The sequence below is a fragment of the Odocoileus virginianus genome, chromosome 14 (assembly GCF_023699985.2).
Source record: "Odocoileus virginianus isolate 20LAN1187 ecotype Illinois chromosome 14, Ovbor_1.2, whole genome shotgun sequence".
Lineage (NCBI taxonomy): Eukaryota > Metazoa > Chordata > Mammalia > Artiodactyla > Cervidae > Odocoileus > Odocoileus virginianus.
This window is the reverse complement of record NC_069687.1, coordinates 49,119,831-49,145,958: the sequence shown is the minus strand read 5'-3', so window position 1 is coordinate 49,145,958 and position 26,128 is coordinate 49,119,831. Positions and strand designations below refer to the sequence as shown.

Sequence of the window (26,128 nt, the reverse complement as noted above, 5' to 3'; positions counted from 1 at the left end):
TTCACCTGGGAAGCTCCTGAGATTTCAAACCAGCAATATGTAGGGTGAGGACTGAAATGCTTGAGGAAAGCATCTTGGACAGTGTCTAGATTCAATAGACACTTAATAGAGGATCTGGCAATGAGGTCAAACAGAACCAGTTGGAGAAGTAGGCAGGACCCACAAAGAAATGCCTAATTTATGAAGTTTTCTCTTTTGGTTGATATCACTTCTGGCTAGCACTTTCTTTCCCTCACAAAAAGTATTCACCCTTCCCACGTTCTCCTAAAGGGCCCTAAGTCCCTGGTCACAGTTCTTACCACACAGTGGTGATGATCTATTTATCTTCCTCCCCACATGAATAATGAGTACTTGAGGAAAAGGAAGTGTCTAATTCATCTGTATTTCTAGCACCCCACACACATCTGCGAAGTAGTAGATACTCAATAAATGTTTAGTTAAGGGATTACCCAGAAGAGAATAAGGTCATGATTAAGATAACTTAACTCAAAGAGTAGAGATGTGGTTATATATATAGAATATAGCACTGGCAAGGAGAACCCAAATTTTAGTGGCTTTCCACGGTGGAAAATTATCTGTAGCTCATGTAGCCCAAATTAAGTGTTCTTGATTGGCAAGTAGCTCTCCTCTGTACAGTGACCTAGAAACCATGATTTCTCCTATCTTTTTTTCTTTACCATCTTCAGTTTACAATAAGGAGTTCCAGAGGAGAAGAGCAATGCCAGACTGTACTCACAGCTTTTAGGGGCCAGGTGTGAAAATGGCACATTTCCTTGGCCTCTAATCCTTTGCATATGAGGTAACATCAGTGATGGACTTACAGCTACCTGCAAGGGAGTCTAGAAATGTGCTAGCTAGTGCTCAGAGAGAAATGTCCTCTCATTCAACACTAATGAATATATACATATTTTAAAACATTTTCTTTGTAGAAAATTTAATACATACATAAAATATACATAAATGAAACAAACATAAAAAAAACTAAGATTATTGGAAAACACAGCAATTTATTCATCACCAGTTATATGTATGTCCCTGAACTGAAAGTCCTGTTAAGTGGTTTGCAATCTACTTTGAGAGAGGAAAAGAGGAGAACAAAGAAATTAATTAAATATCCTTCATAGAAACTGAAGAAAACAATAATAATGATTCCAACAACAGCAACAATTTTAGCACTTATTTATTCATTGTAACTCTTAATCATTGAGGAATTACTTTCTTTAGATATGTCTTTCAGAAAGGTACTTGTCCTGACAGTGAAAAGAATTACTTTATTTTTCTGTCAACTATTCCAAATAAATTTGTTAGTTACCAAAGAAAATTTCATTTTATTACAAATTAACAGGTTTGCATTAAACTCATTCAAATATATTTTTTCTTTTGATATTGTATATCTTTAAGCTGAATAAGAGATATTTGGAGTCCCATCAATAGAAAATTCAATGTAGTTTCCTTTTCGTTATTATACTTTTCAACTCAAAATAGTACATTTTTCTAGGGAATATAGAAACTAGTAATGTGCAGAGTGGTCTTCCCTGGAGGCTCAGACAGTAAAGTGTCTGCCTGCAATGCGGGAGACCCGGGTTCCATCCCTGGGTCAGGAAGATCCCCCGAAGAAGGAAATGGCTACTCACTCCAGTACTCTTGCCTGGAAAATCCGTTGGACGAAGGAGCCGCATAAGCTACAATCCATGGGGTCACAAAGAGTCGGACACAACTGAGCCATTTCACTTTCACTTTCTTTCACTTTCAATGAGTGAAGTATGAAAATAACCACCAATACCATCACCCAGAGAGAGTCATTTTAAAAAACTGGGATATATCTAAAAATTTTTCATTAGTATAATATGTGTTGGTGTTTGTCTTTGTTTTACAAAAATGAGATCACATTGTTTTTCCCACTCATCATTATATCATGAACATAATCATATATTCTTCTGCATTATTTTAGCAGTCTCATAGTATTTAAAAATATGATGTATCAAATTTTATTAAGTCAATCCCTCAGTAGGACAATTAAGTTACACCCAGTTATTCTTTATCATAAATAAGCTTCAGTGAACATCTTTGTTATTGAATATCTGCCAAGCAATCTTATTGGACAATGTCTAAAATGTCAAAACCATTAGTTCCCATATTTAAGTATACATAAGAACCATAGTTACTGGATCTTCCCTGTAGCTCAGACAATAAAAGAATCTGCTTGCAACGCAGGAAACTGGGTTTGATTCCTGGGTTGGAAAGATCCTCTGGAGAAGGGAATGGCAATCCACTCCAATATTCTTGCCTAGAGAATTCCATAGACAGAGGAGCCTGGTGGGTTATATCCTGCGAGATTGCAAAGAGCTGGACACGACTGAGCGATTAACACTACTAAGAACCATAGAGGAGACTTAGACTCCCAGGCCCTAATCATGGAGATTCTGATTAGGCTGGTCTGGAAGAGGGCCTTGGAGTCTGACTTTTAGGAAGTACCTACTATGATTCTCATGCAGGAAACTTAAGCATCACTTTTTGAGAAATGATGACTTAGAAATGTTGTAAATGCTATCTTTTCCCTCAACCTCTTGCAAAAAATGTCATTTTCCTACAATTTTTGTTGTTCAGTGCCTAAGTCTTGTCTGACTCTGTGACCCCATGAAATGCAGCATGCCAGGTTCCCCATCCTTCACTATCTCCTGGAGTTTGCTCAGATTCACATCCACTGAGTTGGTGACACCATCCATCAACATCACCCTCTGCTGCCTCCTTTTCCTTGAGCCTTGAATCTTTGCCAGCATCAGGATCTTTTCCAGTGTATCAGCTCTTTGCATCAGGTGGCTAAAGTAATGGGGCTTCAGCTTCAGCATCAGTCATAACATAAAATATATATTGTCCTGGTGATCATGTTCATATTTCTTTCCAAAATAAGGCCATTTAACCTCCTGCTTTCTACCAGGTAAAGTTCTATTTATTTTTTTAAAATATCATTGATACACACTGATCTGGAAATTTTTTAAAGCTACTTGTTATGCTGGTTTTAAATAGAAACGTTAGCATATAGACAGCTACAGCTTTATCATTTTTATTATCAAGATAGAAATGCTACACTTTCTTTTTAATGGGGGTTATTGTCTCAAAAGTAGTTTCCTCTTGAGGTGTTTTTATGTAGTATATAATGTCATAAATCTTAAGTCTTTTATCACACAACTTGGATTATAGAAAACATTCCTACAGTTGTGATGTTATCTTTATAATAGTAACTTTGGCGAGCTACATACAGCATTTAGCTCTGCTCAACTCACCTTTTGTTCTTCTTTTCCATGTTTATCCCAAAGAAGGGTATTTACATGCTTAAGTCAATAACTTCTCTTGAGAAATATGTGAGGCACACTATGACCTGTTATCAGTCCCAGAGTGTAGCTGCAGTTTTCAGTTTTGTCCTTAGACAAACACACAGAACTTCATAAACACCCAGAGGCTCACTTTCTCAACCAAAAACTAAGAATGATACATGTGCACTTGTGTTTTCTCTTTATTTTATATATTTTCCATCTCACTGAACATTGATTTTTTTCCACTGGCTGTTATAAAATCAGTGTATTTCAGAAGTGAAAGGAGCCATAAGGTTCATTTTGTACAACCTCTTGATTGTATGTCTAAGGAAGCTAAAGCTCAAAAGGTTAAATGATTTAACACCACATAAGTAATTAGTGACAGAGTCAGGCCTACAATGTCTGTCCCTGACTTAGTCAACAAGGATTCTCACTAATTTTCTGTGTTTATATAGGGCTGTCTTGATCTCAGTTCTGTTCGTTTTTTTTTTTTTAAAGAAAATGTGAGGCATATTAAATTATGGTAGGATACCCACCAGAGACACTTGGAGGGCTCAAACAAAACCTTGTGCACACGAGGACCCCAAAACCCCACAGAGACTGAGGCAGACCCGCCTTTAGTGTTTGAACGTCTCCTGTGGAGGTACGGGTCAGCAGTGGCCTGCCCCAGGGGCAGGGGCTCTGGGTGCAACAGACCTGGATCACACAGCGTGTGGCTTAAGTCCTCTTGGAGGAGGTTTCCATTAACCCCACCACAGAGCTGCCGAGCAGACGACCCACAAACTGCAGAACAATTCTACCAAATAAATTGTCACACTGTTAAGAAAGTTCTAGGAGCTATAACGGATTTCCCAGCCTTGGGATCTGGCAAAGAGACTGACAACCCCCGGGGAATTTGACTTTGGAGACCAGTGGGATTTGATTAAGGAACTTACACAGGACTGGTGAAACAGACTCTTTGTCACTTGGAGGGCACAAACACAACCTTGTGCACCAGGACCCAGGAGAAAGGAGCAGGCTCCACAAGAGACTGACCCAGACTAGCCTGTGAGTGTCCAGGAGTCTCCAGCAGAGGCGTGAGTCAGTGGTGGCCTGCTGCAGGGTCAGGGGCCCTGAGTGTGGCAGTGGGTGCACGGGACCCTTTGAAGGAGGTCCCTATTATCTTCATTACCACCTCCACAGTTGGCTGTTGGTTAGACAACAGGGAGGGAACACAGCCCCGGCCATCAACAGAAAATTGGATTAAACTTTTACTGAGCATGGCCCATAGAGAGTAATCCAATTCTATGCCCAGACCAGTAATGCTAAAGAAGCTGAAGTTGAACAGTTCTATGAAGACCAACAATATTTTCTAGAACTAACACCAACAAAAGATGCCCTTTTCATTATAGGGGACTGGAATGCAAAAGTAGGAAACCAAAAAATACCTGGAGTAACAGGCAAATTTGGCCTTGGAGTACAGAATGAAACAGGGCAAAGGCTAATAGAGTTTTGCCAAGAGAATGCAGAGTGGGTCATAGTAAACAACCTCTTCCAGCAACACAAGAGAAGACTCTACACATGGACACCACCAGATGGTCAACACTGAAATCAGACTGATTATATTATTTGCAGCCATAGGTGGAGATGCTCTATAGAGTCAGCAGAAAGAAGACCGGGAGCTGACTGTGGCTCAGATCACGAACTCCTTATTGCCAAATTCAGACTTCAATTGAAGAAAGCAGGGAAAACCACTAGACTATTCAGGTATGACCTAAATCAAACCCCTCACAATTATACAGTAGAAGTGAGAAATAGATTTAAGGGACTACATCTGATAGACAGAGTCCCTAATGAACTATGGATGGAGGTTTGTGACATTGTACAGGAGACAGGGATCAAGACCATCTGCAAGAAAAAGAAATGCAAAAAAGCAAAGTGGCTGCTGAGGAGGCCTTACAAATAGCTATGAAAAGAAGAGAAGCGAAAAGCAAAGGAGAAAAGGAAAGATATACCCACTGAATGCAGAGTTCCAAAGAATAGCAAGGAGAGATAAGAAAGCCTTCCTCAGCGATCAATACAAAGAAATAGAGGAAAACAACAGAATGGGAAAGACTAGAGATCTCTTCAAGAAAATTAGAGATACCAAGGGAACATTTCATGCAAAAATGGGCTCAATAAAGGACAGAAATGGTATGGACCTAACAGAAGCAGAAGATATTAAGAAGAGGTGGCAAGAATACACAGGAGAACTGTACAAAAAAGATCTTCATGACCCAGATAATCACGATGGTGTGATCACTCACCTAGAGCCAGACATCCTGGAATGTGAAGTCAAGTGGACCTTAGAAAGCATCACTACGAACAAAGCTAGTGGATGTGATGGAATTCCAGTTGAGCTGTTTCAAATCCTGAAAGATGATGCTGTGAAAGTGCTGCACTCAATACGCCAGCAAGTTTGGAAAACTCAGCAGTGGCCACAGGACTGGAAAAGGTCAGTTTTCACTCCAATCCCAAAGAAAGGCAATCCCAAAGAATGCTCAAACTACTGCACAATAGCACTCATCTCACACGCTAGTAAAGTAATGCTTAATATTCTCCAGTCCAGGCTTCAGCAATATGTGAACCATGAACTTCTAGATGCTCAAGCTAGTTTTAGAAAAGGTGGAGGAACCAGAGATCAAATTGCCAACATCCATCAGATCATAGATAAAGCGAGAGAATTCCAGAAGAACCTCTATTTCTGCTTTATTGACTATGCCACAGACTTTGACTGCGTGGATCACCACAAACTGTGGAAAATTCTGAAAAAGATGGGAATACCAGAGACATTACTTTGCCAGCAATATCCGTCTAGTCAAAGCTGTGGTTTTTCCAGTAGTCGTGTATGGATGTGAGAGTTGTACTATAAAGAAAGCTTAACACCAAAGAATTGATGTTTTTAAACAGTGGAGTTGGAGAAGACTCTTGAGAGACCCTTGGACTATAAGGAGATCAAACTAGTCAATCCTAAAGAAAATCAGTCCTGAATCTTCACTGAAAAGACTGATGCTGAAACTGAAACTCCTATACTTTGGCCACCTGGTGGGAAGAACTGACCTATTGGAAAAGCCCTGATGCTGGGGAAGATTAAAGGCAGGAGGAGAAGGGGACGACAGAGGATGAGATGGTTGGTTGGCATCACCAACTTGATGAACATGAGTTTGAGCAAGCTCTGGAGGTTGGTGATGGACAGGGAAGTCTGTTGTGCTGCAGTCCATGGAGTTGCAAAGAGTTGGACATGAATGAGCAACTCAACTGAACTGAGCATATGTTCTATTCCTTTCTATAAGTATGTCCTTGCCAGGGACCATACTTTTTATAGGTAGTACAGAGTAGTTTTTTATTAGTTTCAAATTTAACTAAAATAAATTTGGGTTTGGATATTGACTTTTAGGGTAATCTGTCATCCTAGTTTTCTTGGAACTGGCTTTCCCTAAACATGGGACTTACGATCCTTAAAGCAGTAAGTCCCAGGGAAACTGGACCATTGACCACCCAACTAACCATGTGGCTGTGAGACCATGGCATCTTATGTTACGCATCTCTGTTTTTTTATATGTGTAATGGGAAAAGTAACAAAACCTAACCCATAGGACTTCAGTGATAATTAAATGAGATCGTATATGAGATATATAGATATGTGAGATAGATACAAAACATAGCACTCACTATGTAAACCAAGCACTTGATAAGGACTCTAAATATCACCCATTAGTATTAAAACTGTTTTCCAATTTTATTGTGATATAATTGACATACAGCAATGTATAAATTTAAGGTGTACATCATAATGATTTGACTTAAAACTATCATAAAATGGTGTGCACAATTTTATTCAACATTCATCATCTCATATAGATACAAAAAGAAAAAGACAAAAAAATGCTCTTTTCCATGTGATGAAAACTCCTAGGATTTACTTTCTTAATAACTCGCATACAGGATTTCCCTGGTGGCTCAATGATTCACCTTCCAAAGTGGGGAGTGTGGGTTCAATCCCTGGTCAGAGAGCATAGATCCCACATGCTTCATGACCAAAACCCAAAACATAAAAAAATAGAAACAATATTGTAACAAGTTCAATCAAAACTTTAAAAAATGGTCCACGTAAAAAAAATTCTTTGAAAATAACTCATATATATCATCCAGTGATGTTAACCATAGTCATCACACTATATATTACATCCCAAGTATGATACATTTATAACTAGAAGCTTATACCTTTTGACCACTTTCATTCAATCTCCCCTACCCCACCCTCATTTCTGATAACCACAAATCTGATCTGATGAGTTCAGGGATTTTTAACTTACCTGTGTGAGTGAGGTCATACAAGGCTTATTTTTCTCTGTCTGACTTACTTCACTTAGTATAATGACATCTTGATTCATGCATGTTGTCTCAAGTGGCAGGACTTCCTGCTTTTTTTTTTTCATTTATTTTTATTAGTTGGACGCTAATTACTTTACATCATTGCAGTGGTTTTTGTCATACATTGAAATGAATTAGCCATGGATTTACATGTATTCCCCATTCCAGTCCCCCCTCCCACCTCCCTCTCCACCCCATCCCTCTGGGTCTTCCCAGTGCACCAGGCCCGAGCACTTGTCTCATGCACCCAACCTGGGCTGGTGATCTGTTTCACCCTAGATAAATATACATGTTTCAATGCTGTTCTCTTGAAACATCCCACCCTCGCCTTCTCCCAGAGTCCACAAGTCTGTTCTATACATCTGAGTCTCTTTTTCTGTTTTGCATATAGGGTTATCGTTACCATCTTTCTAAATTCCATATATATGTGATAGTATACTGTAATGGTCTTTATCTTTCTGGCTTACTTCGCTCTGTATAATGGGCTCCAGTTTCATCCATCTCATTAGAACTGATTCAAATGAATTCTTTTTAATGGCTGAGTAATATTCCATGGTGTATATGTACCACAGCTTCCTCATCCATTCGTCTGCTGATGGGTATCTAGGTTGCTTCCATGTCCTGGCTATGATAAACAGTGCTGCGATGAACATTGGGGTACACGTGTCTCTTTCAGATCTGGTTTCCTCAAAATGGATTAAAGATCTAAATGTAAGACCAGAAACTATAAAACTCCTAGAGGAGAACATAAGCAAAACACTCTCCGACATAAATCACAGCAGGATCCTCTATGACCCACATCCCAGAATTTTAGAAATAAAAGCAAAAATAAACAAATGGGACCTAATGAAACTTAAAAGCTTTTGCACAACAAAGGAAACTATAAGCAAGGTGAAAAGACAGCCCTCAGATTGGGAGAAAATAATAGCAGACGAAGCAACAGACAAAGGATTAATCTCAAAAATATACAAGCAACTCCTGCAGCTCAACTCCAGAAAAATAAATGACCCAGTCAAAAAATGGGCCAAAGAACTCAACAGACATTTCTCCAAGGAAGACATACAGATGGCTAACAAACACATGAAAAGATGCTCAACATCACTCATTATCAGAGAAATGCAAATCAAAACCACAATGAGGTACCATTACATGCCAGTCAGGATGGCTGCTATCCAAAAGTCTACAAGCAATAAATGCTGGAGAGGGTGTGGAGAAAAGGGAACCCTCTTACACTGTTGGTGGGAATGCAAACTAGTACAGCCACTATGGAGAACAGTGCGGAGATTTCTTAAAAAACTGGAAATAGAACTGCCATATGACCCAGCAATCCCACTTCTGGACATACACACCGAGGAAACCAGACTTCCTGCTTTTAAGGGCATTATTATTGTTGTTGTTTTACAAAGCAAGTAGATTCCTCAAAGCACTAATTCTCAGAATCTAGATCTTCATGTCTAGGATTTGAAATGAATGAACTTTATGTTTAGCTTTGATGTCTTCTTTACCTTCCAGGTGACTTCTTTTCTCATTGTATTCATCCATGAAATTAAACAGTAAAACCCATGGCTGAATACAATCCACCATTGCATGTCCTTTCACATTTTTCAGGATATATTTCAGAACAAGACAATTTTTCTGTTTGGAAAACAGTATGGATGAATGAAGAATCAAAGGCAGCATAGTGCTATGAAAAGATAAAGGGAGTTAGCCTGGATTATAATAATGACAACTGCTATTTTGTTGTGTGTAAACTCTAGGCCATAGATCAGTGTATCATATCCTTTCTATCTCTGCTGCAGTCAGTGATCCTCAGAAGTAATTATTATTATCATCCTCAGTGTTCAAATGGAGAACCAATCTTAGTGAGCTTAAGTTATTTGCCCAAAGATAGTGTTGGGTTGGCCTAAAGGTTTCTTTGGCTTTTTCTGTAAGATGTTATGGAAAAACCCAAATGAACCTTTTGGCAAACCCAATAGTAGTGAGAAGTGCAACTGAGATTCTAAGCCAGGTCTGAACTCTCCAAAGTAAATGCACTTTTAACTTATAACCAACAGGGTAATTTTGCAGAAAGTATTTTGCCTCTCTGGGCTAGTTTCTTCAACTGTACAACTCAGAAGGAAAGGAAATTGCCACTGATGATTGCTTATCACATTGCCCATAATGAGCTATGTACATTACATGCATCAGCTCACTTAATAATTGTGAGTAAATATTACTTCCATTTTGGGGGGTGTTGGGGGGAATGGGTGGGTCTTCATCCTCTTCCAGCTTCTCACAGGGAGTCACTCTTACCAATGGAAACATGTCTTAGCAAACGGCAGTTCCCGCTTGGTTTCCAGAGCCCTTTCTTTCCATATTGAAGTCGCTCAGTCGTGTCCAACTCTTTGCAACCCCATGACTAGCCTACCAGGATCCTTGGTCCATGGATTTTCCAGGCAAGAATACTGGAGTGGGTTGCCATTTCCTTCTCCAATTCAGGAAATAGCCAGCTTCAAACAACATAGGCCAAATAGAAACATTCAAGGGAGCCAAATTCTGCTCCCCTACACACCAGCCAGTCCAAGAGAGAGACCCTGCAAAGCGCCCTGCTCAGAGTATGTAGTCACTCGCCAAAGCTCTCCCCTGAAACACTACCTTGGGCTCCTAAAGACCAAAGAGGGTGTGGTGGGCAGTTCACTTCATATTGGTAGAAAATATTTTTATTTACCCTTGATTTCATAGAATTCATGCCCAAAGCTCATAAATTCTATTATTGGAAATGTTGGTTAACTCTAACAACTGTCTTTCACCAAATATTATTCTGTTAAGCTCATTGCTTTCCAGTTAGCATTTTTCATGTATAAGTTTCCCTCAGTTTCTTTCTCCAAAAGTGTAATGATACATCCTGGGACCTTTGTGGATCACTGTACTTTCTGGAACTTTTGCCTTAGGCCTCTGAGGAAACACTGCACTCCAGTCATGAAGAGGAAGACCCTTTGAAAGAAATGGAACCCTATCTTGTAAGGAGACTTTCTTGCCGCAACATCCAGCTTCCCCCTCTCGCCTTCAGACAGTTGGAACAAGCAGACTTGAAGAGTGAATCAGAGAACCTTCAAAGGCCAACCACCCTCCCCTTGAAGATTCTACCCCTGATTGCTATCACTTCTGCCGACTCCAGTGGGTGAGTGACCTTGGGTGACATTGCCCCATTTTCTATTTTAAACAATGATTGTTATCTGGGATCTCTTGAGTTTTGTGGCTCATTGCTTGATTTGAATCAAAGGGAAATGGGGTCTTTAGAGTCAAGAGAAAATCTGGTAATTTTTCTCAGGTAATATTGCAGTCTCTACAAGAGGAGACACTTTAGTCAAATTATTTTACAAGGAGTATTTGAAAAAGTATTGATGAATGCAAATGAGTATCCGGGGAAAGGGACTTGGGCTTGGAAATTAATACTGGTCACAGGTGATTAAATAGAAAAATTTCTTAACAAATGAGAACTAATGGACAAATTAACATGTAGGCATACATATCTGAGAACAGTAGGCAATGTTCATTGATGCAAAATGAATTTGGAATCAAGAATAAGTTGTACTATAATTAGAATCAAAGGAAATACACAACTATGATCATCAGCCTAGTAATTTGGCCTTTGACATTTTCAGGTCTTGCTTACCAGAATACTGTTTCAGTTCCCAGCATAAGGAGTTTTATTCTGCAATAAGATGTATAGAAGAATGAGTGAGGCCTCCAATTACTAATGTAGCATTTGCATTTCTTACTTTACTAGGTATTTGTATTTTTATTCTTTTTCTGCTGTTTACAGTGGGGTTTTTACTCTTTAATAGCTATTACCAGGTAAAATGTTGTCAGAAAAAGTGAGAATTGTGAGCACATCCATTATTTGATTTTTTTGGCCAGCTGCATTTTGAGAGGAGGAAACTAGTGGTCCACACTTGAACAGACACTTGAACATTTTTAAGGATTACAGAAACAGAGCAATTTGCTGGGGTGCAAATGTGATTCTTCCTCATTGTCTGCCAAGTTCAAGGCATGTCTAGAGAAGGAACCTTTTGGGTTTTCCTAAAAGTTGTTGGAAAAGTGGTGGTCAGAAAAAATGTCAGCAGTAACTATAATCTAAGATATTGAATTTAGCTGTTTGAATTGTTACAGACCAGTTCAAAGCACCTATATCATTAAAAAGTATGAGGAAATCACTACTAGATAAATAAGACAACGCATTCTTAACTTGAAGCAAGAAGAAGGAAATACATATGTGATTTTTTTTTTCTGGATGAACTGTGTGTATAAAGAAGACTGTACATCTATCCATCAGACACATTAAAGCAGGTCGGAATTTTATACGGCAGCTTGATCTGAGCATTCTTTGAAAAATACTGCCTCAGAAATCCAGTTTCCCCTGTTTGGCATCAGTACTGCTTCACTCATGTAGAGGGTAGGATTTACCTGCCAGGTATGTGAGAGATCACTAAGTCCACTGCTGTGTTCAGTAATTTGCTAGTAGAGCTCCAAGAATTCAGTAAATAGTTGTATTCATGCCTGGGATTTATTAGAGCAAAAGAGTACAGAGAAAAATCAGCAAAGAGCAAGGCACGTGGGGCAACATCTGGAGGAAAGCAGAAACAAGTTTTCAGAAGTTCCATCTCCCAGTGGATTCAGAAGGATGTATTTAATTCCTCTAGTAATGAGTTGTGACAACACATGTGACATGTGTTCACCAGAGAAGCCTTCTATCAGCGAAGCTTATTAAAAAGGCTCAGTGCTTATATGAGATGTCTAGGAGTCAAACTCACAGAAACAGAGTACAGCGGAGGTTGCCAGGGACTGGGGGAAGGGGAAATGAGGAATTGCTCTTCAACAGGTATAGTAGTTTCACTTACAAGATGAATAAGCTCCCAAGATCTGCTGAACTGCATTGTGGCTGCAGTTGACAACACCATATTGTGCACTTAAAATTCTGTCAGGAGGGGAGATCTCATGTTAAATGTTCTTACCACACACACAAAAGCTGTTTAAAAACAAGAAAATAAAAGATAGATTCAGTACCCAGAGTTTTTATTGGGGGTTGGTCACTGAGGCACCCTCTTCATGGTATGTGCCTAAATTCCAGATTCCTAGAAGGAAAACCATTGTTCAGCATAAACCATGTTTTTTATGCAACCAGTTTAGGCAATGAGCCATATTACCAGTTAGGGATGGTGGGAACCCTCCTGAAATCCAAGTTCCCAGATGCCAGCAAAGGGCCAATCTTTCCAACAGGCTTTTCTAATGATAACAGTTGCTGGCCTAATGTAAATTCTTTTCTGCACAGCAGATTTATCTTAGAATCATTAGCTTGATTTCTCTACCTTTGAGGAAGAAGGGATTATAGCTATAATTAAAATTAAAATGAACTAAATTAAGCCTGTGATGTATTCAATTAACTTTGGTTTAAAAAATTTTGCTGGCTAAACATGACTTCTCTCTTGAAGCTGGTGTTATATCATGTGCCCTTAAAAGAAAACAATGTGGTATATTTAATATGTCTCTGTGTAGTTGGGCAATGTGTATAATTAAAAATCTCAAGTTAAAGCTAAGCTTACTTAATTAAATTTGAATTTGTTGCTAAATGCAATAGCCTCCAAGTGCCAAAGGACTTGGGGTTCAGAATTGTCTCTATGATAGTACTTTTGTTGGTTCAGAGTTTGTTTCCTTTTTAATAAAAGATCTAAGATTCAAGTATAAGCAAAACAGTACTTACCATTTACAAACATATTCAACATTTTGGAGGAAATAATTGTCTTTTAGAAAAATGAAACAAGTGACTTGTCAGTACCAGAAGGCAGCCAGGAGAAACCATGTTTGAGAGTGGCCCGAAACAAAGCCTAAAGATGTACTAAAGGAATTCTGTTATCTTTTTAAGCAAATTTTCTGGAATATCTAAACTTTGAAAGGGAGGCAGAAGGTAAATTAGGGATGACATTCTGTAGCCATTCCAGTTAACCAAGAACTACAGTTTCCTTCACTATCAGAAAGGGCTAATGGGAAATTTAGACTACTTTAGCTAGGTTTCTACAGCCCCATTCTTCATCATTAAAGGTTAGTAGGTCCCCAGGTCCTGCTGTTAATCTACACTGAAGCATTGACAATTGTGAACCTTTGATAGAAAAGGAGATTTTCATCCCCTTTGGATTTATTCCTTTATTTATCTTTGCTCTTTTTTCTGATATATGAGCACATCAGACACTTTCTCTGTCAAGTATCATACAGTAGTGGGTCTACAGACTTGGGCTACCCCTTTTGAAAGCCATGATGTGGTTTTCTTAAGGAAACAATTGGCCTGCAAAAAGAAACCACATAATTTGTTCTTGGTTAGCCTTTGACATATTATAGCTGCTTATTGTATAACCACTGCAGCAACTGCTATACTTTTTTGGGAAAATATTAGAGAAAATTCTGTTCATTATTTTTGGTTTCCTTGTTATAACTGGCCTCAAAGATCCTCCATTAATAACTCATGGGGTAGAGGTGAGTGTTCCAACAGGTTTAAGAGTCAACCAGGAATTTGTTCCTCGTTCAGAAAGTTACGATCACTATGGACTTATCACATTTGTGTTAAGAAGTCTATGTCTTGTTAGAGAAGGAGAAGTATCATATGGCATCCCTTATATGTGGAATCTACCAAGAGATGAATTTACTTACAAAGCAAAAAGAGACTCACAGACTTAGAGAACACAATTGTGGTTGCTGGGGAGAAGGACGGGGGATGGATAGTTAGGCAGGGTGGGATGTACATGTACACATTGCTATATTTTAAATGGATAAATAGCCAGGACCGATTGTATAGTACAAGGAACTCTGCTCAATATTATGTAGTAGCCTGGATAGTGGGGGGGAGTTTGTGGGAGAATGGACACATAGATATGTATAGCTGAGTCCCTTCTCTGTTCATCTGAAACTGTCACAACATTGTTAATCAGCTATACCCAAATAAAAAATTCAAAAATAATTTTTAAAAACATTGAGGAAGATAAAAAAGAAGTCTATGTCTTGCTTTTGGCATCTGTCCACAGACATACCCTGCATTCAAGGGTTATTCAAATATGTTTGGAATGAGATTGGGGAGGTCCTCTTCATTTCTTACTTCCTCCTTGTTTCACTTCTATAACAACCCTTGCTGACTTCAACATAGTTCTGTGGTCAGAATCCTTGGAAGGAATCAGGAACTTCCCTTAGCCCAGCTTGGGCGCTGGCATACTTTCCCTGGGTGGTCCATGGACCCCCAGATACTCTGAGAAGGGTTTAGCTTGCCACACCTAGAATGCTTCCTGCACACAAGTAGGAGATGGCAGGAGCAAAGGGAGGTAACGGGAGATAGTGCTAAATCTTTCTAGCTGTGTTTTATGGCTGCATCAGCTATAATCAAATGAGAGCCAAGGAGTAAGTTGTCCCCTTGTGACAGGATGACACACCTGTGGATGGATGGATACTCAGGAACACGTGTGGGTGGGGAATATTACAAACACGTTCTCATCACCAGTGTGCCGTTACTAATCTAGAGAAGTACACTGTCTCCGTTTATATTACTATGCCCTATTTTTTTTAAAAAAGAAAATGGAAAGAAGTTGAAATAGTGGGCACACTTGGAAAAAAGTCTACTCCCCAACATAGAGGGAAGGATTACCTTAGTCAAATATGGCTTCATATTACAAAGATCTTCCAGAAATATTTCTTTGAGTTATGTGCTATTCACAGAGGAGCTGGTTTGAGATGCTGTTAGACTTTGGATTCTTTGATCAACTGCTCATCATCTAGATTTCTTGAGTACACACAGTACGTTAGTGTGAACATTAAAAAAAAAAAGGTAATTTTCAACATTTTGTTACTGAATCAAAATCCGAACAAAACAAAATTAATAGAAACAAAAGCTTTGTTAAAAGAGACATCTGATTTTTCAAACTTCATATTTTTAACTTAGGGTATTGATGGTGGGGATTTCAGATTTGAAGTATAGTGAGTATAAGGCTAAAGAGCTGTCTTTCATGATGAACCCATGAGACTTGCTGTTTCATACTGGATATGTGCTCAAGTTTCAAGAGATTTATTTGATAAATTCTGGCCGAAAGTTTTGTGGAAGATCTATATAATCCAGTAGGCAAAGATTTCCAAAATTGGAAAATGTGTATACTTGATTGTGATTATAAAGGATCCCTTAAATATATGACATTCTTGACGTGGATTTGGTTTGAAAATATAATCACAAAGAAATAGGAAAGCAATGCTACCAATAATCTTAAAGATAAATGCTATGTAAAAAAATGCAACTGGATTACTTTGTTTTTTAAAATACAACTTATTGGCACAGTGTTTGTCAAAACTCAGAATATCCACAAAACATTGCAAGACTTATTTCTGAAGTATTTCCTCTGATTTAATTGAATTGAGTTTTATTTTTGCTTTGAATTTTTTATTTTTGAGATTAAAATTAGACTCTAAGAACAATGGAACACTTTATCTTTACTATATAATTCTTGATAAATGACATCTTGAATCTAATCTAAAATAGAAAACTAAATAATGCTGATGGCTTTCCCCTCACACATCATAGAAACTCTGAGTGTTTTATGGCATCTGTCATGTCCTAAATTTCAAGAAAATAAAGTATAAATGATAATTTTGTTAAAATAAAGAATGTAAAGTGAAGTGAAAGTCACTCCATTGTGTCCAACTCTGCGACCCCATGGACTATGCAGTCCATGGAATTCTTCAGGCCAGAATACTGGAGGGGATACCTTTTCCCTTCTCCAGGGGATCTTCCCAACCCAGGGATTGGACCCAGCTCACCCACATTGCAGGCAGATTGTTTACCAGCTGAGCTACCAGGGAAACCAAAAATAAAGAGTATGGTAATTATCAAATTCTAATTTCTTCTTCAGATTACTGTAGTGCCTTCTCATTCTTGTAGTACTTCCTGGAATCCTAATTAAATTTACCCGAATGGACTGATATCATTATATACCATGATACATAATGCTCTCTATTTGTATGTAATAAAGTACCATGTACCAGGGAGGATTTACTTTTATAACCAAAGGTTTCTCTCGCATCAGGCTCCATATTCATAAAAATATTAAACAGAGTGGTGACCTGTGTGCTTATCACATGAGAGCACCTGGTCCTTTTCCAAACCTTTCTTATGCCAACTTTACTTGTTTGATAGTGAAGATTGGTTAGAGATCCCAATGTAAAAATGAACCCAGTGAAGCATTTAATTTACCGTGAAAAGGGATCGAAGAACAATACTGCAGCAGGCAGAGTGCAGAGCTGAATAAAAGCACTTTAATTATTTCCACCCAAGAATCATCATTTTCAGCTCTTCAGATAGCTGCTTTTCCACAAACACTACCCTGTTTGACCATCTTTATATAACTCAACCTTATATAATCACTGAAGTGTTTAGGGAGTTTACAGTTCTTTCAAAATCATGTTCTTCTATCTTGCAATATAATGTTTGTTGGGGAAAAATAGGTGAAAACACTCTGAATGGTCTTTATTTAACTGTTATGTGCTATATAGATGTTAATATTGGCCAAAGTGAATCAGTTAGAGAAGTCTCAAATAACAAAAAATGCATTCAATTGAAATTCAGGGAAATATGAACTTATCAAACTCTTTTTCTGCCTATAGCTGAGCACCCCAAATGGAAAAAAAAGATTTATTTAAAATAAAATTATATATAGAGAAAGAACTGTGAGAAAAATATGTGACCTTTTGTGTTAAATACACATGTTTGTTATTGTTGGTTTTGCTGAAAATCCTGGCTAGTTGCTTAGAATTTTTTCTAACAAGTTAGGATTTAGGTATCAGTTGTTGTACCTATTTATCTCATTCATGTAGATTCTTCTATCCACTTAAAAGGAATTAAGTGGAGCCAGGCATTGTTAGACCTATTTCAAATCTGGGGAATTCAATCAAAATAGTATACCATTCAGATGTTTTATGTCATTTATTTAACATATGTTTATTGGTTTTATTTGATGAATTAGCATCATTTACTCTAAAGTTAGTGGCTCTGAGCCTGGGAAAGGTGAGACCTTTGCCAACATTTCCAAATGGATTTATCTCAGGGTGTTCTGATTTTTATTCCAATGTGATTCCTAAAAAATGTGACTAATGCTGCCATAAGAAACACACATACACACACACTCGTTATGTGGAAGCTACACAGAAATTCAGAACTTTAGTATACATAGATAATTTTTATACCATATAATTTATAATATACAAATAAGATTTAGAATATCCATTTTAGAATTCAAATGACTTTCTGGAACTTTTCCATTTTTTTGGCCGTGTATTTTTGGAGTGTTCTCCTTCTTTCCTCCTCCACTAACTGTTCCGTGTCCCAGTTAACATGTGACTTGGGCTTTCTCATTTCTCCAACAGTATTTAATTGAGGTTAACTTTATTTCTTTAAATTGTATATTTCCATACATATTTTTAGAGAGTCAAGTTAAATTTTATAAATATAAAAGAATATCTGCAAGTTATATGAGTGAAAATGTTCATCTACTCAATCATGTATCAGTCATGTATTTAAACATTCATATGCACATGCATTCAAACATTAGCAAGTGTCTATTTTTTCTACACAATGACATATGAACTGGACGTGGGAGGCTTACCGGTACTAACACAGTCACTTCTTTCATAGCATTTAGAATTCAGGTGGGCACACTAAAAAGATAATAGACAATTACAGTCCCATTTTTTTAATATAATGCACATGTATGACTGAGGACATGCAGAAGTTACACAGGAAAAGAGGGGAGCACATTAGCACAGGCTTAGGAGGAACTGACACCTGAGACCTAAAGGGAATGGCATTAGGTAGAGAGAACAGCTAAGTCCATTGACAAGGGAAAGTGGGATGTATGCATTCAGAGAACTAAAACTGTTCAGCATGGCTAGACCAATAGGCCATGTTTTAGGCATGGTTGGTAATCATTACCATTACTTTTTCATGTAACCAGTGTGAGGATTGGGAATATTCTCCAGGAGTGCTGAGCACCTATGGAATAGGCACCAAGAAAGCAAACAGTTCAACTGACTCAAGATTGGAAAGTGGGGGTGTACAGTAAGAGAAACCAGGAAGGGGATTTGAGGATTTTGCAAGATAGTAAAAAAATGGTTAATTGTGGCACTTAAGCTGAGTATGGAACTGAATGAATGTAAGAAGGTACAGATATTAGGGACTGGTTCAAGATGGCAGAGTAGAAGGACATGCACTCATCTCCTCCTGTGAGAGCACCAAAATCACAGCTAGCTGTTGAACAACCATCATCAGGAGGATGCTGGAACCCACCAAAGAAGGATACCCCACATCCAAAGAAAAAGGAAAAGCCACAATATTATGGTAGGAGGAGTGCAATCACAATAAAATCAAAGTCCATACCTGCTGGGTGGGCAACCCACAAACTGGAGAACAATAATACCAAGGAATTGTCTCACTGTTGGGAAAGGTTCTGAGCCCCACATCAGGCTTCCCAGCCAGGGGATCTGGCAAAGGGACTAGGAATCCCCAGGAAATCTGGCTTTGAAGGCCAGCAGGATTTTATTACAGGACTTCCACAAGACTAGGGGAAATAGAGACTACACTCTTGGAGGGTACAAACAAAATCTTTCATGCACCAGGACCCAGGAGAAAGGAGCAGTGACCCCACAGGAAACTGAGCCAGACATACCTGCTAGTGTTGGAGGGTCTCCTGTGAATGTATGGGTCAGCAGTGGCTCACCTCAGGGATAGGGGCATGACAGCAGCAGTCCTGGGAAGTGCAGTTGGCATGAGGCCTCTTGGAGATTGCCATTAACTCCCCCTCCCCCATAGAGCCTGTAGATTCCAGGACTGAGTCACCTCAGGCCAAACAGGTAACAGGGAAGGAGCACAACCCCACCCTTCAGCAGACAATTGGATTAAAATTTTACTGAGCCCTGCCCACCAGAACAAGACCCAGTTTTTCCTACCACTAGTCCCTCCCATCAGGAAGCTTACACAAGCCTCCCATCCTTATCCACCAGAGGGTAGACACAGAATAAGTAGGATGAATTACATACAGTCTTGCATGCCAGAATTAAAACCACATCACAGAAAGTTAATCAAAATGAAAAGGCAAAGGATGATGTCCCAGATGAAGGGACAAGGTAAAACCCCAGAAAAATCACCAAATGAAGTAGAGATAGGCAGCCTTCCAGGAAAAGAATTCAGAATAAGGATGGTGAAGATGATTGAGGATCTTGGAAAAATAATGAAGATGCAAGAAATGTTTACCAAAGATCTAGAGGAACTAAAGAACAAACAAACAGAGATGAACAATACACTAGAAGAAATCAATAGCAGAATAACTGAGGCAGAAGAATGAATACATGACCTGAAAAACAGAATGTTGGAAATCACTGCTGCAAAACAGAATATATATAAAAATAAGAATGAAAAAAAAAAAAATGAATGCAGCCTAAGAGACCTCTGGACAGTGTTAAACACACCACCATTTGCATTATAGGGGTCCCAGAAGGAGAAGAGAGAGAGAAAGGACCTGAGAAAATATTTGAAGAGATAATAGCTAAAAACTTCCCTAGCATAAGAAACAGTCAACCAAGTCCAGGAAGCATAGAGAATCTCAGGCAAGACAAACCCAAGGAGGAATACACTAAGACACATGGTAATCAAACTGACAAAAAATTAAAGACAAAGATTAAATATTAAAAGCAACAAGGGAAAAATGACAAATAATGTACAAGGGAACTCCCATAAGGTTACCAGCCAATTTCTGAACAGAAACTCTACAAGCCAGAAGGGAATGTCATAATATATTTAAAGTGATGAAAGGGAAGAACCTATAACCAAGAATACTCTACCCAGCAAGACTCTCCTTCAGATTTGATGGAGAAATCAAAAGCTTTATAGATAAACAAAAGTTAAGAGAATTTTGCACCACCAAACTAGCTTTACAAGAAATACTAAAGGAACTTCTCTAGGCAGGAAACACAAAAGAAGGAAAAGACCTACACAAAAAAACCCCAAAACAATTCAGAAAAAGGTAATAGGATCATACATATTAATAATTACCTTAACAGTAAATGGATTAAATGCACCAACCAAAAGACATAGACTGGCTGGGTAGATGAAAACATGTGCATGTGTGAAATTTCATGTACCACATCACTCTACTTAACCCCCCAAATTTTATGTAATTATTTTATGTTGTTAGAGCTTCCCAGGGGGTGCTCTTGGTAAAAAAACATGCCTACCAACACAGATGACATTAGACATGTGGGTTCAATCCCTGGGTCAGGAAGATCCCCTGGAGGAGGGCATGGTGACTTACCCTAGTAGTCTTGCCTGGAGAATCCCATGGACTGAGGAGCCTGACAGGCTGCAGTCCATGGAGTTGCAAAGAGATGGACACAGCTAAAGTGACTTAGTGTGCACACATTTTATATTGTTAGGTTAATCATGTTTCCATTATGGCTTGCAGTTATAATTATCTTTTATTTTTTGTCTGGCTATTGATTGTGAGAACTGATAAACATCTTTTACTATTGTGATTATGTAACTATTATTCTTTTTAGTACCATTGTGTCATGACTAGTTAACAGAACATGATAGAATTCTATATCACTACAACTACCATTTAATAGAAAAACCAATGATCACTTTTCATTATCCAGATGCACATTAAAATTTTCTGAAAAATACAAATGCCCAGGTATTGTTTTCTTTCTCTAAAATTCCAGATATGATTCTAATGAGCAGCCATGTTTAAAAACTACTAGACTATGATTATCTTTTACTTTAATCTAGTTTGTTTTACTTTTTCTCTTTCATATTCTGTGTTCCCATTTCATTTAGTTTATGTTTTCCAATTTCTCTGTTTCTTTTATTTGTTATTATTTATCAAGCCTTTATCAAGTATAGTAGAAAAGTTCTTGTATACATATACATATATATGTAATATGTATAATATAAATATTTTAGAAAACTTATGAATTTTTGCTTAGCAAAAAGAGTTATGACATTTTGTTCCACTTGTTTGACTATGTATGAATAGGATGCTAGATTTCTAATTTATATTCACTCAAAACTTTGATTTAATTACACTTATTCTGGCATCTGTCATTACTGCTAAAAGTCTAAAAAACATTATTTTAGTGATTTTCAAAAAAATTGAATGAGTCTTGAAACTTCTAATACTTCAGTTCTGAGAATATAAAGAAATACTATGTTGCTAAAAAAAGAGAGTAACTAACAGGTGATACAGTATTGTTAACTAAAGTACAGATTTTGTTGAAATTCGGCACACAAAAAAAGAAGGTGGAAATAGAAAGGGTTTGGGATCTCTATAAGGCTCTATGATGTCAAAGTGAAATTAGAATAACTGAACAAGATGAAAATTTAGGAGATTATTTGATTGAAGGATAGTACGCATGAGCCTTCAGATTTATGTTTTGAAGATCATTTAATGTGTCTTCAGGATGTCAGGGGGTTTCCAGGGAGGAGAAAGGCTGCAGTGGAAAAGCAGTCAAAGAATTGACAGATTTGGACATGAGTTGACTCTTCCACATCAACGCTCAAGTCACATGTGGGAGAGAAGAAGGACTCAAGATTTCAAAGTGTTAGAAAGGTGGAAGACTTTTAGTAAATGGTACCTAGTGATCAGGGAGACTGGCAGAAGTCAGTGATAAAATAGAGTTGATTGTCCCGGATGTCAAAGGAGAGGTTTTGCAAGATGGTGGAGGAGTAATGATCAGTCAGTTAATTCGAGTAATAGAGCGGCAAGTCCATCTCAGGAAGAGGCTCGGGGCTCTGAGAACAAGAGCAGCTTCCCCTCAAGTTCACTGCAAGAGTATGGTGTCCTCAGCAAAGGGCCATGTGTGAAAGGAGGTAGGATGGGGGTGACTCTTCAGAGAGGAGATGAGGATGAATGAACTTGTTTACCACAATTAAAAAATAGAGTACCAGAAGACCTATCTAAGAAATCTGAAACAATAAGAGTGGGGTTTTGGACAGAAAAGAGAAATCATAGAGCAATAGGGAGATAAGGAACAGAGGAGGAATTACCTGTCTCAGGTAGTTCTCTAGATTATAGATGAATTCCAAAACATTTTCAAAAATTGGTCCAACTGTTTTCGGACAGACGGATTCAGGGAGGCAGAAGTGCAGCCTAATAAGTGAGTCTTTTATTAAAGGCCATGGGGGTTATGCTAGTCCAAATAAGTGGGTCCACAATTGTAGCCTTTGGTGCCTAGTGATACTTTTCATCATCTACTGGAAACAGCAGCAACTTCTGGTGTTTGGGAAATTTTGCATCTACTTCAATTTTGCATCTACTTTTTCATCTACGTTCAGGCTGAGTAGCTACTCAACTGTGTCCTAGATTTATTACTGGCTGTGGAATATGGGGAGGGATCTAATGTTTTTAAATGTGTATTATATTTTCAGTCAGAATATGACTTTATTTTCAACAATTGTTTTTTAATATTTAACTCACTATTTTGCTAGATTTAATAACTTAGGTGTTAGAATTAGCATTTGTGTTTTTCTTTTGAGAATTTCCTTCCTTAGAAATGACCATTGGCTTAAATAATTCTATTTCCTTAAATATTCTTAAATACTATTTCTGCAATTCTAGCTCGTCATACTGCCAGTTTTAGCAGAAAAACCTAGAAAAGAATGAATATTATGTGGACAAATTCTATTTGTAGAAAACTAAATGAGGCTATTAATGTGACTTCACTGAAAGAACACAAAGGCATGTGCATATGTTTTTCTTCTAACTTGAGTGTAATGTGTTAGTCACAGATTTTATCTGTGTTCGTGTTTATTTTAATGCAAAGCTATTGGATAGAGTTACATGGTTAAATTCTGGGACTTAAAACCTTTATATAATGCCTCTGCAAACACAATTTTTTATTCTGGTCTCCTCTATGACTTAGTTAAGGGTCATTTTTGTTTGCTTGAATCCTCACCATCTGAAATAGTATCTGTGACTAGAATTTAGCAGCTGTAGAGTATATCGTATTTACAAAATGCCTTAGCAAATGGCATTAATTCTACTCCACAGAGAGACACACAGAGAGGGCTTTATTTGACTTAAAAGAAATTTAAAGGTTGATTGAATTTCAGATTGTTGTTGGTTTTTTACAGCAAATAAAGACTAGATAGAATCTTTACCTTCTTACTTTGCTTTCTAATTTCTTGTATGTTCTGTTCAGTGTCCACTAGAAAAACTGAAATGAGGGCTAATGATTTTAGGCTTAACTGTTTCCATAAAACTGCCCTGTCAGTAAAAGATACTCTTTTCAGTGGCAAAGCAGTGAATAAATAGTAAGAAAATTCACATTCATGGACCATTATCTAAGCATTAAGAGGATCATTATGGTAACTATAGGATAACATGGAAGACCTTAGGAACTTTTGGGAAGAAAAGCGAAATACATAAGTACAACTCCATGTTTCAATTACAAACTGCAAAATATATGCCTGCACGTGTCTAAGAACTAGAAATCAATATGAAAATAATTAGGGTTTTTTGGAATAACCAGATAGTGGGATTTTTTCCTCTCATGTTAACTTCTATTGTATTAATGAAATGTGTTGTCCAATCAGTAAGATTACATTAAAATTTTATTCATGGTTTATCTGCAATTTCATTCATCCAAGCACCTGTAGAGCTTTAGTATATGATAGACAATGTTTTATGTACTTGGAGTATATTTATGAATAGATAAAAATAAAATCCATGATATTTTCTCTCATGTAACTTGACAGGAATCCTTGGCAAATATGAGGGAAGGAATACTTGAAGTTTTAGAGTTCTCCTGATTATTTTGTGTAACCAGGCTCTGTTGACAGCAGACTTCACAAAAAAGACCACCAGCAGAACATATTGATTAAGTCAAACTAAGTATTATTCTCACTGAAATAAAGAACACTGCCTTTAAACTTAGAAATATTTTAGAAGGGAGAAGTAAACAAAATATATTTATAGGGTTTTATATCCTCATCTTGTTAGGTGGACAGTGGTTGGAATTGTAAAGAATTTAAGGACCTAGAAACTTTAGATTAATGAAGTTTTAAAGTGAAGTGAGGGTCAGAAAGAATTTTGATGAGCAAACTATTAATCTTGATAAGTAAACTCTTGTCTTACCTTCCAAGAGCAAGCATTCCATGGAGCTAGGACCTAGGTCATTTTTGCTTGTTCCTTGGATTAATTTGGCACTAAAGCAGGCACTTAAGCTTTGACCCCAAATTGTTTAGCACTGGAATAGGAAAGAGTTTTGGGTTTAGTGCTTACCACTTCCTTTGTGAGTGAGCCTATGTGCTATGGTCTGAATATTTATGTATCCCCAGACTTATAGGTTGAAATCCTAACCCCCAAGGGGATAGTATGAGGAAGAGGAGGGGCTTTGGGAGTTCATTGGTCATGAGGGAGGAAGAATTAGGAGCAGAATTAGTGCCCCTGGAAATACTCTCTGGCTTTCATCAGGTAATGGCACAGTGAGAAGGTCATTTATGAACCAGGGAGTGGGCGTTAATCAAACACTAAATCTGCCAGCCCTTGACCTTGGGCTTTCCAGACTCAAGACTGTGAGAGAACTGTGAGAGATGAATTTCTATTGTGTATAAGCCACCTAGTTTAAGGTATTTTGTTACAGCAGCCTGAATGGACTAAGATACTAGGCTTGATACTCATTCAACCAGACATTGCAAAAAGAGGCTGCTCTCTGTATCTCTTTTAAAATCTATATCCTCGTCACCCTCTTGTTTGAGAGTATAACCTTAGGGATAGTCAAGGGATGAAAGCTCAAGGAAGGTAAGATCCTAGAGTGGAAAACTGATTTGGTTAGTTGGCATCTTTTGTTTTGAAGGGATTTCAGGATGGTAGGAAAGAGAGCCCAGCCTTCCACCAGGAAAGCTAAAGGGGACAGGTAGCTTTTTTGCATAACTCTCTGCAGCAGTTAGACCTCAGGGTGGTCACTCTGATGGTCCCAGTCAGGACTTTGAATCTTGAGAGGATGGCTCAGACCCACAATCAGATGTGTCGCCACTAGAAGTTAGCCCCATGGGGGTTGTGGCTGCTGACACTGTAACCAGGGCTGGTGTGCACCCAGCTGGTGAACAGCCACATCCTAAGCAGACTGATTATGTAGTTTCCTCCTGGATGCTCCTCGTTTCCACTGGATCCAGCTCACCTGGTTCTTATGTTCTTTTGATGAATTATTTTGATGAATTCCTTTTCCTGCTTAAGTGCATCAGTGTTGATATCTGTTATTTGCAATCCAGACCCCTGACAGGTTCACAGCCCTTAATAAATTTATTATAAAGCCTTATTGATCTTGAAGCCAAAGTACAGAAGGTGCTCTGACTTTTCCAGAACTTTAAT

The 26,128-nt window shown here is 38.0% G+C and overlaps 2 long non-coding RNA genes across 3 annotated transcripts in view; one reads left to right on the top strand and one right to left on the bottom strand.

Annotated features, from left to right (window-relative positions):
- The window catches only part of LOC110129858 (uncharacterized), a 378,298-nt gene extending 367,298 nt beyond the window's left edge, over positions 1 to 11,000 (top strand). For both annotated transcript variants that reach the window (XR_011491241.1, XR_011491242.1), the window contains exon 3: positions 10,637 to 11,000. This is a non-coding gene — a long non-coding RNA (uncharacterized lncRNA). The remainder of the gene's footprint in view (positions 1 to 10,636) is intronic.
- LOC139038269 (uncharacterized) overlaps positions 7,047 to 26,128 on the bottom strand; it is a 96,523-nt gene continuing 77,441 nt past the window's right edge. Inside the window, exon 3 of the long non-coding RNA XR_011491240.1 lies at positions 7,047 to 7,361. This is a non-coding gene — a long non-coding RNA (uncharacterized lncRNA). The remainder of the gene's footprint in view (positions 7,362 to 26,128) is intronic.